Source organism: Herpailurus yagouaroundi, unplaced genomic scaffold, assembly GCF_014898765.1.
Source record: "Herpailurus yagouaroundi ecotype Mexico unplaced genomic scaffold, PumYag 29, whole genome shotgun sequence".
In the NCBI taxonomy this organism is placed as follows: domain Eukaryota; kingdom Metazoa; phylum Chordata; class Mammalia; order Carnivora; family Felidae; genus Herpailurus; species Herpailurus yagouaroundi.
In genome coordinates this window covers 4817379-4841708 of record NW_024412377.1, presented here as the reverse complement: position 1 = coordinate 4841708, position 24330 = coordinate 4817379, and the positions used below count along the sequence as shown (strand labels likewise).

Here is a 24330-nt window from a genome sequence, read left to right as displayed (position 1 = left end):
GAGGGTATCTGGAGGTGGGGCCTTTAGGAAGAGATTAGGCCATGAGGGTGAGGCCTTCGTGAATGGAATTAGTGTCCTTGTAAAAGACCCCAGAGCGCTTCCTAACCTCTTTGACCATGTGAGGTCACAGCGAGAAGACAGCCACCTAGGAATCAGAAGTCAGATTCTCATTAGACACTGACTCTGGGGTGCCTTGATCCTGGATATCCCAGCTTCCATAACTGTGGGAGACAGATTTCTGTTGTTTATAAGCCCCCAGCCTATAGCATCTTGTTATTGTATTTTTTGTTATAGTTTGTTATAGTACTTTATTTATTAGCCCAAAGACAACAAGCAGATTGTTAATAGATTTTAGATAGATACATGGATGGATGGATGGATAGATGGATGGATAGAAGGATGGGTGAGAGGGAAGGAAGGAAGGAAGGAAGGAAGGAAGGAAGGAAGGAAGGAGGAAGGAAGGAAAGAAAGAAAGAAAAAGAAAGAAAGAAAGAAAGAAAGGAGGGAGGGAGGGAGGGAGGGAGGGAGAGAAGAAGGAAGGAAGAAAAAAAAAGAAAAAATGCAGTATTTCGAGTTATTCAGTATCCATAAGGGTAAGATGAGATAGGGTACTCAAAAGATATACCACCCCTAATGATCATGTTTTCACTCAAAATATAACATTGGGAAATTATTCTACAATTTTAAGCGAATTATTCCAAAATTTTAAAGTGAATACACAAGCAAATAAATACATTATCACAATACACTGTGCGTGGCAGAATTACAGAGGACTTTTTATTTCCTTATCATTGCACCTCCTTCCCTTCTGCATTTTCTAAAAAGACTATGCACTCCTTTTATAATGACTTTTTAAATCCTGAAAACAACTGGGGGCGCCTGGGTGGCGCAGTCGGTTAAGCGTCCGACTTCAGCCAGGTCACGATCTCGCGGTCCGGTCCATGAGTTCAAGCCCCGCGTCGGGCTCTGGGCCGATGGCTCAGAGCCTGGAGCCTGTTTCCGATTCTGTGTCTCCCTCTCTCTCTGCCCCTCCCCCGTTCATGCTCTGTATCTCTCTGTCCCAAAAATAAATAAAAACGTTGAAAAAAAATTTAAAAAAAAATCCTGAAAACAACTAAATAACTGAAACTAAGTCAAGGACTAGAAACAATAATGAGAATACTCTCATTATTTTTGCAAATACAGCCATCCCATTTACACACCAGGGTACCGCGCTCCAAGTGTTCACTGTGAATTAACGAGAAATAGGTCATTTTTGGACATAGCTCACGAAACACCTGATAACCATTCTCGAGGAATTAAGATTTGGCTTAGGAATTAACTACGGACATACATCGCCTGTCAGCAGAGCTTTGCGACTCTGCTGGGGACATCTCTACTTCTGAAAGATAAGGGATTGTGCTGCATAAAACACTTACCTCTGAATGTAATTTATCCCCAACTGTCAACAGAAATTAAACCTGTTCTCCACCAGCTAGGAGGGAATGAATAAGTCAGGAATCATGCTCTTTCAGTTCTCTAAACCTTTTTTTAAATAAAAATTCAGGGAAGCCCTCTGGGATCTGAAACGTATCAAGATGAATTGTTGGACTCCCCCCTGGGGCACGCACCTCCATTTGATACAGGATAAAAAGACCCAGCAAGGAATACGATGCAAATAACTTCATTCTGAGCTCCTCCAGAAGCAGGGGCTGAACATTTGAATTTTATTTCATCGTGCAAGACCTTGCCACTCTGACACTTTTCCCCTTTCTCTGTTCTTTGTAAGTATGCAGGAAGAAATATTTTACCCATAAATACCTGTGATCACTGACTATTTCTCTGCAGTCAATTAAGTCTTGGCTGCAGTAGGGACACTTGACTGTATTTGCACCGTATCAGGACCTGACTCGGGATGAATAGATGATTCATTCTAGAATTAAGGTAACGGATCACATGGCTTGACCCCATTCATCCCTGTTGAGCTAAGAATCAAGTAGTTGCCCCTTCAATACACTGAGTTAGGTAATAAAGAAGTCATAGGATTATTGTCCCTAATCTCTTACCCCAAGAGAATATGTAGATATTTAAACAATATATTCTTGAGTAAGTCAACTCCATGACTTTGCCGTTTGGATACAGGAAGCAATGTTGATGTCCGTGTAACTATCTCAACATGAGCTGATATATTAAATCAATTTAATCTTCAACCACGGTTTACCCTTCACACAGGTGTGAACGGCACAGGTCACGTATACGCAGTTGATTTCTTTCTTTCTTTCTGTTTTTCTTTAACTAAATACATTACAGTCCTGCAGATGTATTTTCTCTTCTTTATTATTTTCTTTATACCATTTTCTTTTCTCTAGCTTACTTTTTGTTGTAAGAATACAGTGTATAATGCATTTAACATACAAAATATGTGTTAATCAACCATTCATGTTATTGGTAAGGCTTCCAGCCAACAGTAGGCTATTGGTAGTTCAGTTGTGGGGGACTTAAAAGTTCTATATAGATTTTCAGCCTTGCAGGGGGTCAGCATCCCCAACCCCTGCATTGTTCAGGGCCAGCTGTATGTATATGTTATACTGCCTTTATTAATGAAGTATCATGGTTATCTTGATTCTCATTGTCACTCATATTCAAGAATTGGTTTAAAAAAGGCAGCTCATCTCTTGGATGGTTAAAGCCAAGCAGATCCCTAAAGCCCAGCAGGCGAGTAAGTGCAAGTTTGGCAGATGCGTCGGGGACCAGGAACCACTGCATCGTTCCTTTTCTGGGGTCATTGCCAACGCAAGCCTGCTTCACTCTGCATCTCTGTGGCCATCTTCCTCTCTGCTGTGCATTTGGCCTTCCTTCTCTGATCCACTTGTACCTGATTCAGACTTAGCCACCCACCCCTGAAATGACATCGTGTCACTTCTAAGTCCCTTCGTGGGAGGTCTTGAGAGCAAATCAGCGTGCCTCAGGTTGGATGGAGACCAACCAGCTAGGCATTGGTGCCGAGGAAGGCCCTGCGCTACGGCGAATTGCCAATTCCGGGGCGAGGGGACGAGTTTGTACAGAAGGCACATGGGAACAGAGAGGGTGTTTCTGGCATCCCTAGAATGGTCATAGCGATTTCCTAGGTCAGTAACAACTCAAAGGTCAGTACTGGCCACAACGTGAAGTTCAGGTAAAGAAATTGCATATTAATTAAGTTCCATATGGTATCCGTCCGTAACGTTAGGCCACTTTCCTGTCTAGCTTCACCAATCGTGTCTGTTTATCATGCATGTTTTAAGTCAGGTTTCCTAGAAGCGAAGTCTAAGACAGGGGTTCTTGGGAGAGTGATTTAATGAGAGAGCTCTCAGGGGAGGGGGTGAGGGAAAGCAGGATAAGACCAGGAGAGAAAGGTAGGTAAGGAAGGGATTCCGACTCGGAGTAAATTCAGCTGGGTCCATCAACTACACCACACAGCTATCCCATTTTAGGCCAGGAGGCCAGCCTTTGATACATGGTGGCAGTTGGCCACAGGCTGCTGACAGCTGCTACTTGCCAGGGTAAGGGACGTGTGACCTCAGAGCAAGGCAGTTCCCATCCTGCTGAGAGCAATACTGCAGAAATGATGGCGGCTGTGAGCCATCATCACAGCCGGGAAGGGGCCCCAACGGCAGCCACCACAGCACTTGAGGCCCACGGGACTCCCCAACCATGGCTCGTGCTGCACAGAACGAAGTGCAAGGTCAAGTTAGATCATTTCTGTGCCTCATCTTCGCCCTTCTGCACATCCTTCCCTGGTGATTTGTTTCTGTAGCTCACCCCTCAGGGTGGCTTCTGCCTTGGTCCTCCCATCGATGCATTTCTGTCCCCACCGATGCCAACACATTTACCAGGATTCTGCTCTGTCACAGCCTCTGTCTCCTCTGTCACCCTCATCATAGCCTCAAAGCAGGTGCTGGCGTCTCCTGCCTCACAACACACGAGCCTTCTCCTCTTTCCTCACTGGGCCAAGTTCCTGCCTGCTCCAGAGCCTGAACACAGACTTCTCCACACCCCCGAGAAAGCTCTTCCGGGCTTTTACCTCTGGCCGCGTGGTCCTCAGGACAGAGGGCTTCTCTCCCTCCTTGGAGTTTCCACACCACACCGGAAAGCTTACAATTACCTTGCGATGGTGCCTTTGATATCCTACCAGGCCCCCGCCAGGAACCACGGATTTTCAGCTGCAAGCCTATGACCTAGGAGGGTGGGACTCACGACTCAGTTCGGTGAATGGTGGTGGAAAGTTTTAGCAAAATCAGAAGGCACCGGAAGAGGACAGAAAGTTCAAGAGTGCATGACACTTGGTAAAAATAAGTATTGTGAAACTATCCCTTGTTCTGTGCGTGTGCGTGTGTGTGCACGCATACATGCACGAGTGTCTGCTGAGTTGCGATGTCGAAGTATTTCTGATTTTGCGTTGGGGATAAATAAAATAAACTTGAAAGGCCACTCTCGTAGACTGTAGCCTCCGTCTCTTACTGGAAGTATAGCTCTGGGCACGTTCCTGACTCTCTCTGCCACAATATGTCCCTGCTAGAGTAATTGCAAGGATTGAATGGAGTAATATTCGTAAGTGCTTGGAGCAGCGCCTGGCACCCTTAGAAACCCTGTGTGCGTGTTGTGAGGCGTCGTATTTATTTGTACTCACTAATTCTTGTCCGCTGCTCTGTCCTCTGGGACTCTCTGAGCAATTGGCACACCCTGGCTCCCAACAACTACTGGTTGGAGAACAGCAGGGACCCTGTGACATAAGCCATCTTATATGTACTTGTGCTTGAAGGAAGGAAGAGTAAGGAATTCAACACAGCTTCATTAGTAAGCGCCAGAGGACTTTCAGAGTGTGTTTCTGCCAGTAAATCTCTCTCTCTTCCTGCTTCACTACGCTGTGTCTTCCTGAAGGCCATCCGGGCCCGTATATGTTTACTTATGTGTCTGGCAATCTCTAAACATTATATAAGTGAGTAAGGGGGGGATCTGAGGCGTTGGGAAGGAACATCTCCACTCCTGAATGAAATCCAGCAATCCCTAAGCACTTCCTCCATCCTTTTGCAGAAGAATGTTCCTTCTGAGGTCAAACTACCAGCGGCCGCAGGAATTATCCAATGCGACTGATGTAGGCATGATCGAATTGTTGGTTTTATTCCAATATCTCCCTCAACCGAACCAGAGAGGGAGGGGGCGTGAACTCTTAGTTTGTTGAGAAGCCAGCACTCTAATTTAGAAGGACACATTACATTTCTACTCTTCCAAAGACAAGAGGACTATTCTGAGTCCATTATCACTGAAAATAGGTTAATGGATTTTTCCCGTTTTGACTGTGGCTGACCCAGGAACGATCTCTCATATGCAGCATCCTGCTTTGCTCCGGGGTCAGCTCATAGGAAGTGGACTCTAGAACATGCTATTTGCTTGGCTCCTTTTTAATGTAAGGGAAAGGCAGTGGAGGCTGCGGGAAGGAGATTTAAAGTTAGTTCCAGGAAGTCAAGTTTGCCGGTGAAAGCTGTAACCTATGGAGCCAGCTGCCTCGTGGACTGGCGGATGCCCATCACCGCGGGCGTCACCTGAGGACAAGATGACAATTTCCACCTGTGACAGCTATGTCACCGGTTCCCCCAGAGCCTGGGATTCTGAGGCGCCTGTCCTCACCACTCAGTCCTGTGGGATTCCATTGCCCTCATCCTGATACAGGCCACCGTCTGCAGGTAGTTTTACAGGAGAGCCTTCCCGAGTTTGTCTCTTTCTTCTTGGTACTGTGTTTTCCAGTGGGTGCATCAGATATGTCATTGCATTTTATCCGTGTCCTGGGTCCAAAGTTACAGGCCTTCCTTACTCATGATTATGTGAGAAGGTGCCTGTTCGCCCTGAAAAATGGCAGCCTTTCAAAGCACGTGGAACACGAACTCACAATACATTTATACACCAGAGGGCCACGACCATTTTTGCGGGGGAATAACTATTATAGCTTAGATTTTCCTTTTTAGAAAAAAGTTGCAGTTGGATTGTACGGAATGCGAAGAGCATTTTTAAAGCTTTTTTGATGCATGAAGCACAGAACTTTGAAGATCTGAGTCTGGAAACAGGAAAGCATTTTGTGCAGGACGGTGATCCCAAATGAAAAGGTAGAGCTGTCGTTGTACGTAAGAGTGAAATTCATTTCGCAGCAACCCATCTGCATGCAAGCTGGTTTATGATAACTATCGTAACAGAGAGAGAAGCAGATGAGAGTATCTGTGGGTTTTTCATCTGCTTCTGTGTTCAATCTGATCCGGATAGGTCATTTCGGTTGAAATAGACGAAGAAAATCTGGCCTCATATAGATATTCAGCTGAGAAAGGGAGGGATATTTGAATAGATTTCTTTGATGATTGTGCCTAGCCTTCTTTGTTACTGCACCCAAACTCAAAAAATTCCTTCCAGGTCAGTTTTCTAGGAGTTCTGTTTTGTTAGATTCCGGATATAAGTGAGACCTTACAGTATGGTCTTTCTGGAGAAACCATAGGCCTGGGGAGCCCTCTGGGTGCCTTGCAGTGCCGGCCGGGGGAGGGGCGATGTGGTCAGAGTGTACCTGCTGCTCTTACCCTTTTCATTGGTTCTTCTCGGTCTCTGTGGTCCAAGGGGTGCTCCAGCCTCACCCCCAGGATCTGGCATTTTCTCAATGGTGTCTTGTTTCTGGATAGATGCTAGTTGGTCTCCTGGTGAGGGGCTGAAGTCAGAAGCAACCTAACTCACCATCTTAATGATGTTAACCCTTCAATTTCGAATTAAGACAACTTTTGACCTTGGGGCACCTGGGTGGCTCAGCTGGTTGAGAGTCCAACTTCGGCTCGGGTCATGATCTCATGGTTCGTGGGTTCAAGCCCCGCATCAGGCTCTGTGCTGACAGCTCAGAGCCTGGAGCCTGCTTCGGATTCTGTGTCTTCCTCTCTCTCTAACCCTCCCCCGCTCATGTTCTGTCTCTCTTTCTCTCTCAAAAATAAATAATAAGCATTCAAAATTTTAAAAGAAAGAAGAAAAGTTTTGACCTTGCCGACCTATCACAAAGATTTTGCAGGGGTAGGAGGGCAGTTCTCTCCCTACCATACTTGGGGAACTGGGTTAACCCACCACTTTGTTGTAACTGCTTGGAATATATGCATAGGGAAGAGGAACTTTTAACATGCATAGCTTAACAATCCCAGCAGGCTTTTTTTTTTTTTTTTTTTGAGATCATACCAAATACCAAATTGATGTGGAAAGCTAAAGAACTCAGCAAACTCAACCTTGAAAAAGAGGAATAAATTTGGGGGACATGCTTTCCTTATTTTAAGACTTCCTATAAGCCACCCTATGGTCAAGACAGTGTGATTCGGGTGTAAGGATGAACAGATCTAATGAACTGAATCAAGTCTCTATCTGCGTATATGCAGCAAAATTAATTTTGACAAATGTACCAACGTATTTCAATGCGGAAAGGAAGGCCTGTGTAACAAATGATGCCAGCACAACTATATATCCGTTTATAAAAAACTTAAGCTTGACCCATATCTAACATGAAGTTTGACAGGCATTGATGAATTCCAGACAAAATTTAAAAGCTAAAATTATAGGGGCACCTGGGTGGCTCAGTCGGTTGAGCATCCAACTCCGGCTCAGGTCATGATCTCCCAGTTCGCGGGTTCAAGCCCCACATTGGGCTCACTGCTGTCAGCGCAGAGCCCACGTTGGATCCTCTGTCCCTGTCCCCCTCCCCTCTGCCCCTGCCCCGCTTGTGTTCCCTCTCTCCCTCGAAAAATAAACATTACGAAAAGCTGAAACGACAAAGCTTCTACAAGAAAAGGGAGTAGATGTCTTTGTGACCTGTGTAGGAAGTATTTCTTAGAGAGATTACAAAAGCGTGAACTCTAACAGGAAGGCCAAAAAAAAAAAAAAAAAAAAAAAAAAAGCTAAACTAGACCATCAAAATAAAAGATTTCTACTCTTCAAAAGACTGTTAAAAATGAAAAAGACAAATTAGAGTCTAGCAGAAATATTCACAGTATATATATATATATATATATATATATATTCAAAGACTTGAACCCAAATTATATAAAGAATTCGTGCATATCAAAAACAAAAGACAAGCAAGCCAATTAAAAATTGTCAAAAAAATTTGTCAAAAGACTTAGGTAGATACCTCACAAATGAGGACACAAGCATTGCTAAAGAGACAAGAAAAGATGTCTTTTAACGCCATTAGTTATCAGGGAAATGCAAATTAATACCAGAATAAGACACTGCCACACATCATTAGAATGGTTTAAATTTACCCGACTTTCAACACCAAATGCTGGAGAAGACCAAGAGAGACTAGATATCTCACGCATCCTGGTGGGAATGTGCCACGGTACAACCAGTATGGAAAACTGGCTGTTTCTCCTAAAATTGAGTGTCCAGTTACCTTATGACCCACTAGTTCCACCTGAAGATAATTTTCCAGCAGAAATGAAAACATATGCCCACACACATCTGTATCATAGTGTTTTTTGTAGCTTTATTCATAGTAGCCAGAAATTTGAACACCTCAAATGCCCATCAACCGGAGAATGAGTAAACAAAGAGAAGTATATTCATGCAATGATATTACTCAGCACTGTAAAGAAATGAACTATGGATGCACACATAGGGATGAATATCAAAAACAATATGCCTAGCGAAGGAAGCCAGACATGGGTATGTTCTCTATGCTCCCACTGTTATAAAGTTCAAGGGCTGATCTGCGGGAATATAACCCAGCTCTGGGTGCAGGAGGGGAACACACTGTTGAGGGACACGAAGAAACTTTCTAGGGTGAAGGCAATGCTCTGCCTTGATTGGATGTTGGCTCCGTGGATATGTACATTTTTAAACACTCATCAGCGAGCGCACTTAAGATCCGCGCATTTTGCTACAAGTAATTATACCTCAATAAAAATATGAAAACTGCATACCCTAATTACACCACAACTGTCATGAATATTTTCATGGTTTATTAAATGAGGCCTTCGTTCAAATATGCATTTTGATGGCATGATGAATATGAAACATGCTGATTACCAATTCATATTCCTTTGGAAACCTAGAGGCAGAAGTGAAAACTACCCTGTGTGACAGAAGACGGACTTCTCCAGCCTGCAGCGTTTTCAGGTTTCAAGCTCTTGTCTATTAACACGGCAATTGCTTTAGTGACTTTATTCTCCTCACCATCATCAGTCGGGGAAACTTTAGAAAATGCATAAATTATTCTAAGTCCGGCCAGGAAAATAATCCAAGACTTTAATCAATTTCCGTACATTTTATTCTTCTTGTTACAAAGGTTTCTTTACATGCATACTTAACTGCCATGCCCTCTGCCTACAAGGTGCGCTCTCCCCCCAGTGCAGGACCGTGCCCCCAGTGCAGGGGACAGATGGCATTTTTGTTCATCCGGTTCTCTCTGCTGCTTTGATACACCATCTCGTAAAAATATCAACACCACCGATGACACTAACTTCACACAATTCTTTTCAGGTTATGAAATACTGTGCACTCAAAGCAAACGTCTGGGAGGGGGATAATGGGAAAGGCATCATTGCCCCCATTCTACAGAGAAAATAATTGAAGTTCACGACTGAAGCTCATTCACTGTTACATTAATGAATTTGGGTCACGCTTTATGTCTGTTGCAAACACGACTAAAATTTATCTCCTTTCCCAAAGCCTTTCTAAATTGAGCTTCCCTCACGTCTTGCGAGCCTGCATGGTCCACATTCTCAGTATTCAGGTCAGCAAGGAGTTTCTGTACTTAAATCCTCCATCAACACAGGAATCCCGGCAGGAAGCAGGTGGGGAAGCCAGGTCAACCCACTCCGGAGCCACAGTGGATAACGCCAGGATGGTTCTGATGGGTCTTGCTTTTAGTCTGGTCCACGCGCCGTGTCCCCGGTGAGGTAGGTATGAGGCAAACTGAATGTCCTTCCTTCCCATGTTGAAACAAGCCACGTCTCCTATTGACTTAACAATTCAGCACTTATTGAATAAGGAGACACTGAACAGAAGACCTTTTATCTGTTTCTGCACTGCATCTTTCTAAGTATCGATTGCAAAGAGATTTCCTCCTCAGAGTAACTTTAGTGTCTAAATATTTCCAGAGGAGCCTAGTGAACACCTACATCACAAAAATCAAAAAATCACTCAGATGGAATGAGTTGTGATATAAACAACGTCACCTGTTTAGAGTCCAACTTTGGGTCCGGGAAAGACGTTTGGGGTCAGGCAGGAGGGTCCAGGTACCAAGGCTAAAGATCCCACAGCCCCAGATCAATAACCTGGACGTGCGACAGCTCCAAACATCAACTTCTTCGTCTGCCAGATGAGGATAAGGATACCCTGTCCTCTCTAGAATCCGGAGAACCTCAGAGAATTGGAAAAGAAACAGAAACCACTTCTTGGATCTGTAAGAGAGTTACTTGATGTTATGTAAGAGTTTAGTTACACCTACGGTCGTCACTGCCAGGCTCTTGGCCGAGGTGTCTCTGCCTTCCTGGAGGTTGATGGTAGGCCTGGATCTCTTCGGAACTCATCACTTGGTTTACCCTCATCCTCTTAATACCAGAGCTGTCACGTTACGAATTTGTTTAGAGAGCTGCTGGTGATCTTTGCTCTTTTAGGTGCTTTTATATTATCTCGTCTTCTCGAATGGCCCCTTTGCAGGCACGAGTGCCCATTCTGGCCGAAGTGGTGTGTGCAGTTGTGTGTGCGTAACTGGAAACCAGAAAACGTGTATGGCTTCCTTCCTAGGGAGGGGTATCGGTCGCAAGCAAAACCTGAATAAGAGGTGTCTTAGCCCACAGAGGTGAAGTCCAAGGGTCTGCCAGGATGGGGCCCAGAGGCTCAGATGACATCACCAGGTTCACCTCAGTCTTACTCTCTTCCCTTTCTGCTCTGCTTTCTTTGGCGCTTGCTTCATTTCCAGAAGTGCTCAGCCTCTACCTTAATGATGTCGTTAAGGGTGGATGGATGCCTCCAGCTCCAGGCCTACAGTCCACCTGTCCTCATCCACTTGCACCACTGTAACAAAGTGCCACAGACGGGGTGGCTTATAAACAACAGAAATGTATTTCCCACAGTTCCGGAGGCTGGAAATCCAAGATTGGCCTGGCAGCATGGTCGGGTGGGGTTCCTCTTCCGGGATGCAGACCCCCCCTCGTGTCCTCACGTGGTGGAGGGGGCAGGCTGGCTCTCTGGAGCCACTTCCATAAGGGCCAAATCCCATTCCTGAAGGCCCCACTCTCATGACCTCATCGTCTCCCAAAGGCCCCACCTCCGAGTACCATTACAGTGGGATTAGGATTTCAAGATAACAATTTTGAGGAGACACAAATATTCACTCCACTGCACTGTCTTATTAGCGGTCCAACAACAGAGGAAAGGGCACAAATAAAAGTGTGGCAATCGGCCTGAACGGTCTGCTGGGTGGGTCCCACACCATACCTACACCAGGCATGGTGACCAGGGCCCATGCGAGGTGCCAGTTGTCTCAGGTCTGGGTCACATGGACAGGAAGAGGAGACTGAGGTGGTCTCAAGAGAAACCAGGTGTTATCAACAGAAGAAGAACTCCCAGCACATAAAATCATGAAGGTCTGCTTCCCAGAGGCCAAGGTTCACTACTGTCCTTTTCGTGTGTAACTGCCAGGGTGACGTTGACATCCACTTGGCCCCACGCGTGCTCCCTCAGCAGCAACATGGTGGCTCCCTGCCCTCATCACACGATTCTGCACCGGTCTCTTCTCCGTCTAAGGTAAGTCTGGGACGTGTCACCAAGAGACAATTCCATACAGGAATTTTTCCACAAGTCCCTTTCTTCGGCTATTTAATGAAAAGCGTATGTCCTCAACAAAGATAGTCAAGCAAACAATTTGTTTTCCAGACGTTGTGTGTTTTGACATTGACTGCTGTATTGGGTTCCCATGGCTGCTGTGACAAATTACCACAAACTGGGTAGCTTAAGACAACACAAATACATTATCCTGCAGTTCCAGAGGTCAGAAGTGTGACACGGGTCTCATGGGATGACACCAATGCATTGGCAGGCTGCACCCCTCGGAAGGCTCTGGATGAAAGTCCACTCCCTTATCTATTCCAGCTCTTAGAAACCACCTGTCTTTCCTGATTCGTGGCTCTTCCTCACCATCCAATCATCTTGAAATCTCCCCCTCTCACTTTGACAACATGGCCCCCTATTAAAAGACCTTGTGGCTACATTGGATCCACATACACCATTCAGGATAAAGTTCCCATCTCGATATGCTTACCTCAGCCATATCGGCTAAGTCCTTTTGCCAAGTAAGCTAACTTATTCACAGGTTATGGGACCAAGGACGTGGACATCTTTGAGAAACCATTTTTCTGCTTGTCACCACTGGCTCTGGATTCCTGGATTCCATGCACACACCTACTCTCCTATGACTATATCCTAGCAACACCTACATTAGTCTTATTTTTCTTGAGGGCTACCTTCCAATTTTCATATCTTTTTTTCTCTTTAGGTCTTTGAAAACATAAGCTCAACTACCTTTCTTGGTTCTGACTCAAGTGAGGTCTCTAAAAGTTCCAGCATATTTGACCAAATAGGAATGAAAACAGAAAGTTTATTAAATCTGTTGAGACTTCCATCAAGTCTACGGTGCATGATAATTTGCTAAGCTAGAGGCTGACCACAGAAGCTATGTGTTACAAAGTAATTTAATCCCTTTTTTTCCTTCAAGCCAAACTACTCACTCAAGTTCATAGGAAGAATTTAGTTTGATTGTAAGTTGCTAGGAAGAAATAATAGAGAAACAGAAGACGTATGAGAGTCGCTACACCAGTGGATGTGGTACTTGTTAGTACCTTCATTTCTGGTAGAACTCTTCTGTTGCCAAAATAAGGCATGCTTGTGGATCTGCAAGATTTATGAGGCACTGACTTTACCCTTGACTTTTTTTAGAAATTAAAAAAAAAATTTTAATGTTTATTTATTATTGAGAGACACAGAGAGACAGAGCATGAGCAGGGGAGGGGCAGAGAGAGGGGGAGACACAGAATCAGAAGCCGGCTCCGGGCTCCGAGCTGTCAGCACAGAGCCCGACGCGGGGCTCGAACTCACAGACCACGGGATCATGATCTGGGCCGAAGTCGATGCTCAACCGACTGACCCACCCAGGTGCCCCTACCCTTGACTTTGAAATGACAGGCCGAAGGTTTTTTTCATGCTTATTTTATTTCCCAATAACCACTACGGTGTCACATCTATCAAATGACGTCTCTTCATGCTTTTCTTTTCTTTTGCTCTTGGAAGCTTTTCTGGGAATCCATTTCAGGAAATCCGACTGGAAAGGATGCTTAGCCTTGATTTCTTACCTAGCACAATGTCTTTTCGACATTTACAGATTAAGTAAGGATGACATGTTTGCATTATTGAAACAAACACACACACTACCCGCCCCCTACTGAGATCACGGACGCACAATGCTGTTTTCTGTTTATTTTATGTGGGAGACCTTCAAGTGTCTTAGACGACGCCAATGCTGGGACTTCTATAGATGCCAGGGTACGAAGAGGGTAGGAAGGGAAGAGAAAGACGGAGCGCCCCCCAAATGCCTACACGATGAGCTGGGTCCTCTGAGTGCACCTTCTTCCCTAGCAAAGCAGAAAGGCTACTGCCTGCCTCTTGTGTTGTACTGCAGTTACCACGAGGCAGAAGAGACTAGGCTTAACAGTAATTCATCAGTTGATGATTTGCTCGAGCCCCCATTAAGTGAGAGAATATCCTGCTATAGTACAAACCGTATTTATTTATTTATTTAAAAATTTTTTTTTAACATTTATTTATTTTCAAGAGACAGAGAGACAGAGTGCAAGCAGGGGAGGGGCAAAGAGAGGGAGACGCAGAATCCGAAGCAGGCTCCAGGCTCTGAGCTGTCAGCACAGAGCCCGACGCGGGGCTCGAACCCACGAACCGTGAGATCACGACCTGAGCTGAAGTCTCACGTTTAACCGACTGAGCCACCCAGACGCCCCTACACACCTTATTTAAACGGTGACAGGGGAAGTGCAAAGCCTCCCCCAGTGTTGTCCTTATACTTACCGGTCTTGCCGTGGTCTTATCTAACTGAAAGTATTTTCGTTAACTGAAGCATACAGAATCTTTGCCACAAATATGGGAAATATTAGGAGAGACGTAGGGGCACCCGGGTGGCCCCGTCAGTTGAGCGTCGACTTTGGCTCAGGTCATGATCTCACAGTCCATGAGTTCGAGCCCCGCGTGAGCCCCTGTGCTGACAGCTCAGAGCCTGGAGCCTGTTTTAGATTCTGTGTCTCCCTCTCTCTTTCTGCCCCTCTTTCGCCTGTGCTCTGTCTCTGTCTCTCAAAAATAAGTAAACATTAAAAATAATCATTAAAAAATTGAAGTGAATACACTTAACCTTTACTGCTTCTTTTATTATACACTGTCCCCAAACTGCTTCGTTAATAGGATCTACAAGCACAAAAGCAGCGTGTTAAAAGTTGCCTGAGCTAAAAGCAGGTAGAAGGCAATAGCAAGGATTATGTAGTGTTCCACAGACAAACTGTATGATTTAAGGAGGAATTTGAGGAGGAAGTGTGAAATTTGCTCTTTTTCTTTTTTTTTTTTTTTTTTTTTTTTTAGAGAAAATACCCAACAGATGCTTAGAGATATTAAAAACCCTTTTCAGTTGCACAGGGAACAGAGTCTCTGCAGAAAGGTTGAATATACACAGCGGTATTGTAACATGGGCAACTCTGTGGCCAGTGTCTCAGGACGCCAAGCTGTCTACAGGAGGCATCGCGTCCCACCGCTAACGGCGTGCACATTCTAGAATGCAGTAAAATGCAGCGCGTGCTTATTCTGATGAAAATGGTTTAAGAAGCAATCATTAACCTGGGGTGGCTCAACTATCTAACACACATTGTAATGGATCAACAGTTGAAACGGGGGCTCTTACTTCTTCAAGTATGAGGCGAGTGGCCTCCCTCCGCCCGCAAGCCTCCTCTCTCACACGGTGGCTGGAGTGGTGCCTGGTCCCCCGACCTCTCCGTGTCATTCAGCAGCAGCAAGTAATTCTTCCTCCCCGTAGATACCCTCGCATGACTTTTCAAAGAAGTGACCACTCCTGGGCAGAGTCTTGGTGCCGGGAGCTCTCTTAGCTTCGGTTTCAATGATATGGATAAATTCTTACTCTGAAGGATAATTTCTACATCCACAAAGTAATGTAGTCACATCTACAGCTGATAGTTCCCCACGGGTATTGGGAAATTTGTGAATGTTTTGGACGGCACAGTGACATTTTAGTAAACTGCTAAGAACCCAGGCTAAATCCCTTAACGCTGATGTCTGAGTCGAAACGTTTCTATTTTAAAAGTTGCCCATATTTGTCATGATAACTCGTTTCCTATTTTCTATAAGGTGAACGAATTCCTATCTTAGCTTCATGATGAAATTTACACAGGAAACAAAGCCAGCACGATGAAAAACTACATCCATGAAGTCTATGATACCAACATACGCAGCAAAATATCAGAGATTGTTGCGGTATCTTTCCTAGAGTAACGCAAGGGCTTTTTCCCCATCATTCCTTATTAAGAAAAAAAACAAAAACAGATGACACAGAACATACACTGGACACTGTCTTATCTGAGCGGTACAATTCTGAGTCGGCTCCAATAAGTCTGTGCTCAGATTCTTTGGCAAGCAGCTCAGGATCCCTATTGGGGGTGAAACTCTCCATTAGACATATCCAAACATATCTCCATTAGACGTATCTGTTCACTTCCAAACTATTTTCTCTTTCCATTCCTTTCCCATTTCTTGTCTGTTTGGGATTTTTTCTTCTTTTGGTATTAATGTCAACCATACATACCTTTAACCCTAAATCATACAATAATATGGCAATGATAATTACGGAGTTGACTGCTTTTGCCGGAGATCAAATATGTCCCGAGAGTTCTGACGATCATTTTCATATCCTGCCCCAGGGTGATTTAAATTTCGAAATGGAACTTTAACAGTGACTCCTAACTCATGCTCAAGGGCTTTAGAATTTAAATCTCCTGCATCTGAAGATCTGAGCGAGAAAGGCAAGCACAGGGTGTATTACTTACTGCCTTTATTAGGCTGCTCGCCTGCCAAAAGGGTTTCCCACCAGGTTTTTTGGCTCAAAGTGACAAGCCTCCACTCCTGACGTGCACGTATTCATTAAACACATCTGACAACTATCCAATCTCTCTTTTGTGACTTGATTCACCTTCCGTTCTAATCAGACTGGTCTCTTATTCCACTAGGCATCCTTCAACTCTCCAAACTCCAGCCTTGGCTCATCTCCCGCTTCCAAAATCCATTTTGGACCCTTGTCAACTGCTCTGTCTTTGCCAACTCAAATCCTGCAGGTGCTTTTAAAGCCAGGCTGAACATTCCAACTGTCTAAGCAGACTTCTGAAGCCAGGCTCCTTCAGAACCACCTTCGCCAAAAGCCACTCCTTCAACATTGGTGCCTATGCTTAACATATCCTTGTTCTTCTTTATTGTTGGGTGGACCCCTTAATTTGCATCTGGCTTCTTTTATAAGAAGTTTCCAGAGGAGGATAATCTCATCTATTTCTTTTGAATTTCTCCCAACGTTTGTATAAATCTTTGGTACACTGGGGAGTTCATGGCATTCTCATTGAATTGATTTTCATTACATAATGAATAACATTTTATTAACCTTTTTTTAAACGTTTTTACGTTTTATTTTTTATATTTGAGAGAGAGAGAGAGACAGAGTGTCAGCAGGGGAGGGACAGAGAGATGGAGACAGAATCTGAAGCGGGCTCCAGGCTCCGAGCTGTCAGCACAGAGCCCGACGTGGAACTTGAACTTGCGAACTATGAGGTCATGAGCTGAGCCGAAGTCGGATGCTTCACCGACTGAGCCACCCCCATTTTATTAACCTTTTACAACTCTCCCAAACATAAATCTCTAGTGACTTTTTAGTACTAATCTGAAAATGAACAAAATAATAAAGATGATTTATAAAAAATACAGTATTTAGGAAAACATGTAGTATCGGATACTAGATATATTCCTCTCTCTTTCACCGCTTCTACTCCAAGGAGAGAACCAATTCCTAGAAGGTAATACAACACCTCTATCCAAACGTGGTTACTCAGCAGTACTGATGAAAAGAAATGAATGTATTACATAGTAACATTTAACTACCATCAGGACAAAGAGGACTTTTCTTTTGAAGCCCCTGGTGGCTTTATCATCATTTTGATCCAAACATCTACACATTGATAGTTCAAATCAAAGGGGATTTTACTGGATAAAAATTTTTGAAAATTAAATTAACATTTAATTTGTATGTTTAGACCTTTGTGCAGAAGAATTACAAACCTGTTTGAGAAAGTCTTAAAATAATTAATTTAAAAATAGTTTCATAAAACCATGCTTCTTAACTACCTGTGGGCCAAAGCCAAAATTTTTATTTCCCATTGATCACAGACAGATGCTTTTGTGAAATACAAAATCATGCTCATGGATGCCACGGTAATGTCAAATTGCTATAAAACTTTGCAAACATGTCCTCTCACGTCCCATACTTATCTCATGGGTGGGGTATGGATGCTTCATGGATGCCAGCAATCTGTGGACCACACTTTGAATGGCAGAGCCACGGGCTTCACTTTAACAATAAAGAATGACACCAGAAAATGACCTGCCATGTTCTCTAACAAGTCAGACAAGAAGGAAAACTTTAAAAAATGGTATCAAGTACAAATATAACTTTAGTAAAGAAGCACTTGTAGATGAAGGTACAATAGTTGGGAATCTGTCGAAGACATAGTTACTTGGCAGGAATCAGTGCAGCAGATTCAATTCAGTCCGAGCAGTACCACCAGTGCAAAACGATATGGGCCAAGAAGTCCAGAAACGTCTGCCAGCTTTTCCTGTGATGGGTTTTTGTTTTTTTAATTATTTTATTTTATTTTATTGCAGAAGAACAAATAAATAGTCAAGATGAAACGGACCACATGAGATAAAGGTCAGGTGTATGAATGTGTAAGTCTGTAGATCCTTTGGAGGCTACTGGAGAATTTGGGCTCTTGTGACAGTCTTTCCTTTTTTCCTCTGCTTCTGAGTGCCCTGTGGCACTGACTATAAACCACCAGATGAGATGATCACCAGTGGACAGAGATGAGCTCATGTCAGGGCAGGTCTCCCTGGGTAGCCAACTTTGGAGCCTGGCCAGAGCCCAGGGTCTGACCCTCAGCTTTGCAAGGGCAGAAACAGATTTTTGCACACGTACTCAGGGTTGGAGAGTACCAATAACTACACAGCCTTCAGAAGGGATTGACATGTGGACCAGAAGCCTAGGCTACTGACTAAAGTGGGAACTGAAATGGCCAACGAACTTCCAGTTACGTTAGCAGGTGGGTGCGCACTCTCCCAGATGGAGATGGAATAGGGGAAATGAAAAGAAACGGGAAGTTGTTTCATGAGCATGATATTAGAACGTCAGGAAATGGAACGCTATTCGGATGAAATTAATGTCCAGTGTCATCAACCCATAAACATTTGATGCATTAATCTGTGTCATCAACCCATAAACATTTGATGCATTAATCTCTCTGTCTTCTCTGCTCCCCCCATATGTATAGATACCCACACACACATATGTATCTACACACTATATACATCTACATTATATATCTACATACGTAATTCGTGTTTGCCTTTTAGGCTTTCGTTCCTTTGGAAATGCTGATAAGCTACAAGCTTCATTCGCTTTTTGGAATCCCCAGGCTAATAACTCAAGGACGTTAAATTGGTTATGTTTGTCTTTCACATTTAAAAATGTACTCAGAATTCTACTTCGACTTGAAATATATTCCATCGTGTAAGGGAATTGCGTGCTGAGATAATCTCTACACCATAGGTATTAATGTCACAAATTCAATTCTCAGGGGGCAATATTGTCCTGTTATTTGTAGCCTTTAGAAGTGTCAGTATATGTTGCACCAACAATTTTCTTTCTTCAAAGAAATTGTGTATCTCTGTGTGTGTGTGTGTGTGTGTGTGTGTGTGTATCTAGGTCCTTATATCTTATTATCATAAACATTATCGTGATTTTCAGCACAACACTGCTTATCATCAGCTTGCTATCAGGTTGTGTGGTTCAGCTTGATTTTGAAAAAAGAAAAGAAAACTCCATTCCTCTGACATAAAATATGATTAACAGGTGCTCTGGTTAAGTTTCATATATGCACAATTACATAGTTAAGAAGACTTATACCCAAACTGCTAACCATTAATCTTAAGATAGTAGAAAACAATTAAAAAAAAATAGCAACAGAGCAAATTTACGACATTGATGTTGTGTACAGGTAGAATAAATTACATCTAACTTAGATTTTGTTACTCTAAAAATAATGTCGGAAAATTTATTTCTAATTATGGCAAATCATAAACTTGTAATTAATAGCTTATGATGGATGAGTTTTTACTCTCAGTAATTTATACCAAGGAATTTAGGAATTTTATCCATTTAGAATACAAATAGACACACAATGTATGTCTATTTGTATATATCCCTTACCTGAGTATACACGTGTTTACATGTACATCTGTATATATCTAGAGAGAGGTATGTATGTGTGTCTTTATTTTTTTTAATTTTTTTTTTAATGTTTAGTTATTTTTGAGAGAGAGACAGAGTGTCAGAGGCGGAGAGGCAGACAGAGAGAAGGAGTCACAGAATCTGAAGCAGGCTCCGGGCTCTGAGCTGTCAGCACAGAGCACAACGGGGGGCTCGAACTCACAGACTGTGAGACCATGACCCGAGCTGAACTCGGGCACTTAGCTGACTGAGCCCCCCGGGTGCCCCTGTGTGTCTGTATTTTTAAACTCATATAGCAAGTGCTATTTGTGAGAAACTAAAAGTGCAGAGTTTGCTTATTCACAAGTCCAAAACAAATAACAAAACCGTGTGGGTTTTCTAAGCCCTAAAATAATTTTTAAAATTTTCTTTTCACAGATTGATGGAACAGAATATAGAACCCAGAAAGAGACACATGCACACGTGCTCAACTGACTCTTCGGCAAAGTGCATAAACGTTTCAATGAAGGGGAAATGGAAGCTGGCCTTTCTGACCAATGTTGACAGAAAACTGAACAGGTGTGGGCAAAAATGGAACGTTCACTAAGTCTCACTCGTTATACCAAAATTAACTCAAAATGAGTCATGGGCTTAAATGGAAACCCTGAAGCTATAAAACTTTAGGACAAAAACTGTAGGAGGAAAACTTTGGGATCTAGGCAGGTTCATAGACTCGCTGCCAAAACACAATCTGTAAAAGGAAAAAGTGCCAAATTAGACTTTATCAAAATTAAAAACTTATTCTCTGAGAAAGACCATATGAAGAGGGTGAAAAGACAAGCCCCAGACTCAGAGAAAATACTTGCAAACCACATATCTCACAAAGGACTAGTACCCAGAATATATAAAGAACTCTCAAACTCAACAGTGAAAACAAATCACACAGTCCAAATAGAATATGGGTAAGATAGTCGTATACCTCTGCCAAATGGGATATACAGAAGGCAGATGAGCACCTAGAAAGATGTTCAACATCATGAGCCCATCAGAAAAACCCAAATGAAAACAACACAGAGCTAACTAACACTACACAGCTATTAGCACACCTGAAAGAAAATATAGAGACAACATCAAACGTGGACAAGAATGTAAATAAACTGGACCGCTCACACATTCCTCGTGGGGACGGAAAACAGTGCAGCCATTCTGGAAAGCAGTGTAACAGCTTCTTATGAAACCAAACATGCCAATATAATAGAGCCCAGGGACTGCACCTGTGGGCATGTATTCCAAAGAAATGAAAATTTACATTCACATCAAAAACTACACACAGATGTTCATCATGAACTTATTCGTAATGGCCCCCAAATGGAACCAACCCAGCTGTCCCTCAATAGATAACTGCTAAACAAACTTTGGTACATCCATGCTATGGACCGCCCCTCAGCAGCTGGAAGGAACAAACCACAGATATACCCAACAGCTTGGATGAATTTCCAAGGAATTTTATGGAGTGGAAAAAAACAAACAAAAGCTTACGTACTCTGTGATTCCATTCACGTAACCATTTTGGAAATAATAAAAATTTAGAAATGCAGATCATATTGGTGGTTGCCAAGGCTTAGGGACTGGGGTGGAAGGAAGGCTGAGGTGGGGTTGGCAAAAAGGTGAATGTGGTTTTTAAAGAGAAAGAGGACGCATCCAGAATTGTTCTGTATCTAGATTGTGGTGGCGGATGCACAGGTGGTAAAATTGTATAGAGCTAAACACACACATAGACAAATAAGTAACACTGGGAAATCACAGCAAGACCGGCAGATCGTACTGATGTTAATATCCTGGTTGTGCTATTGCATTACAGTTTTCCAAGATGTTACCGTGGTTAGGGGAGCTGGATGTTAAAGGGTAGGCAGGATGCTTTGAATGCACAATTGCCTCAACAAATATTTCAACTAGAAAAAAAAAATCCACCTCTGTTTTTCATTGATTTCCTTGAGATGTGCCATTTTGGCTCGCCTTCCCACTAAAGTAGAAAAAAAGGGTTGCCCTTGTTCAACGCTGGCCCTAAATCTTTGGTCAGTTGTACATGGGCTGTGGGTCACACATGAACTGTAACTGACCAATTTAACAAAGCCCAGCCTTCACGACATCATCTTCTCAAAGCTAACCCATCGTGTCAAGTGAATAGATGGGTTTACAGCTCTTCTAGATTCTTAAAATAGATGCCATGAAGGACCTCTTCTCTCTCACCTGAGGCCGTGTGCAAAGCTCTGAACGTCTCACCAGCCGGTGGTTTCTGTTGGAATGTCTGGTGGTGCCTTCTTTGTGTTAACACCAAGTTTCTTGAAAGGAGAAAGTTTGAATGTGTTTGCAAGGGCCCACAATGAGTGCCCAGACCCATTAACGTCACCCAGAATGAGTGTACTTTAGTACCTTTGTAACCACGATAAGTTCAAGGGTATTCTCGACACTTTTACGATAATGATAACAATAATCCTTGTCTCTGATCCCACACATCGAGGCTCAAAACATACAGGAAAGAATTTCATTCAATAATAAATACAACTGCAGAGTAAACCCGTCCCAAATAACACATTATTTAGTTACACGTAGCTCTTCCATTCCAAAACCCCCCAAACTCCCCTTTTCTCTTAACTCATAAACAAGAGAGAAGCAAAAGAAGTATTTCCCTGAGTAATTTTCTATTCTTCCCATTTAGAAGCAGCCACACGGTCGCCCACAGTGGTTCCTGCGGGGCTTCAATTAACTGAGCAACCAGGCAGTTTTCCTTGAGAATCGTTACATAACAATGAATGACCTGTCCTCACTAAGGCAGCCTGAGGTTCGGTTAAAGGAGATGCCAACAGCTCCTAACTGATCACAGCCTCCAGTGCAATCAAAATTCAGAAAATCAGAATTAAGACAACCCCGCAATTCACTGCTCAGCCCTTCCTTTGCTCTGATGATCATCTGGAATCTTCCGTTCCCCCTCAGCTTGGCCCTACCCCAGCCCTTCTTTTCCTGAAGTGCAGATGCCTCAGCTTTGATCCTAAAACTTGGAGGTGGGGCAGGGTGGGGGTGGGGGAGAAATTGTAAATATCTTTAGTGCCTTGCAATTACTTTGTGGAGTTCGCTCAGGCCTTCCGTTTCTCCGATGAACCTCCCAGCTGCATTCGCTGGGGCTGGTCCCCCGCCAAGTGGCCGGCGTGAGCCCTCAAGGACATTGTTATTCTAACATCACCAGAGCGCAACCGGACTAGAACAAAACTGCTTCCTTACTGCTACCTCCTGACCCGGCTGGCCCTGAAATCTTATCTCTACAATCTCTGTGACGATGGCGGTGGACTTGGGTGCCCTCTGCTTCATTAAACAGAACGTGTGTACAGGAGGTTTGCAGGAAGATATTTAATAAATGAATGTCTATTTCCTCCTCCAACATAATTAGATATAGTCGGTTTCAATCTTAGGCCTTCTTTTTTTTTTTTTAATATGAAATTTGTTGTCAAATTGGTTTCCATACAACCCCCACTACTCATCCCAACAAGTGCCCTCCTCAGTGCCCATCACCCACCCCCCCTCCCCATCAACCCTCAGTTTATTCTCAGTTTTTAAGAGTCTCTTATGGTTTGGCTCCCTCCCTCTCTAACTTTTCCCCCCTTCCCCTCCCCCATGGTCTTCTGGTAAGTTTCTCAGGATCCAAATAAGAGTGAAAACATATGGTACCTGTCTTTCTCTGTCTGACTTCTTTCACTTAGCCTAACACTCTCCAGTTCCATCCACGTTGCTACCAAAGGCCAGATTTCATTCTTTCCCTTAGGCCTTCTTATGCCAAAAAGGAATAATGAAGCTTCCAACGTGATACAGCATCAGCCCAGAGAGCAAAGCGCCTGCCCACCCTCCAAGCTTCGGGAGGCAGCCCAGGGAGGGGTGAAATCTGACTCCTTGGTGGGGAAGGAGGTGGCTCTAAGGAACCCAGGTCCCCCCCAAAAAAGAAAGCAGGTAGTGTTAGCTGCTTCTTGTCTAAAATTTTAAAAGGCAATGCAGGACTACAATTAAGGGTAAATCAGAATAGACGAGTCAATCACCGCACTGCTTCAGAAGAAAACCCAGCTAGACTCACATTCGCTTTACTCACTCCTTTCCCAGCTCCACAGGCTTCAGTGAGAAGACTCAACAGGCTCGTAAGATGTGCAGAGAATTTTGATCGCACAGTAGGAGAAAGACATTGAAACTTGGCCCCAGGGATGCAGGAGCTGCCCCAAACACGGCGGGGCTGCTGGAGGAAAGGTCTGTTTGGAATTCCAGAGGTCCTGGAGAGACTCAAAGGTTGTTAATGTGATGCAATTTAAAGAGAGGTAAGGTAAATGACACGCAAGAGGATTATGCAAAAGACCTGCTGCCGGAGGATGGGGCTCCAGCTGTGCAGGGAGGAGCCCTGTGGGACAGGGCTTCCTGGAGACCACAGGTCCCGGAGGCACACTCTGGACAGCAGGACAGCAACCCGGCATTTCTGCTTTGCTGTGGGGTAGGGGCCAAAATTATCTGACTGCTCTGATCATCCCTGCCCTGCCCTGCCCTGCAAATGGGTGAGAAACCTACCATACTAGGTTGACGGAGTATGCAAGTAAGAGTAACTGCATGAAACGCCCCGCATTGGTAGTGATCAATAAAGATTGACCCCCTTCCTTAGACCTGTTTCCTTAGCATGTGCCTCT

General features: G+C 43.8%; 1 long non-coding RNA gene across 1 annotated transcript in view; it reads right to left on the bottom strand.

Annotated features, from left to right (window-relative positions):
- Positions 1–24005, bottom strand: part of LOC121042412 (uncharacterized) — a 29102-nt gene extending 5097 nt beyond the window's left edge. The window contains exon 1 of the long non-coding RNA XR_005796182.1: positions 23736–24005. This is a non-coding gene — a long non-coding RNA (uncharacterized LOC121042412). The remainder of the gene's footprint in view (positions 1–23735) is intronic.
- Positions 24006–24330: the final 325 nt, after the last annotated feature.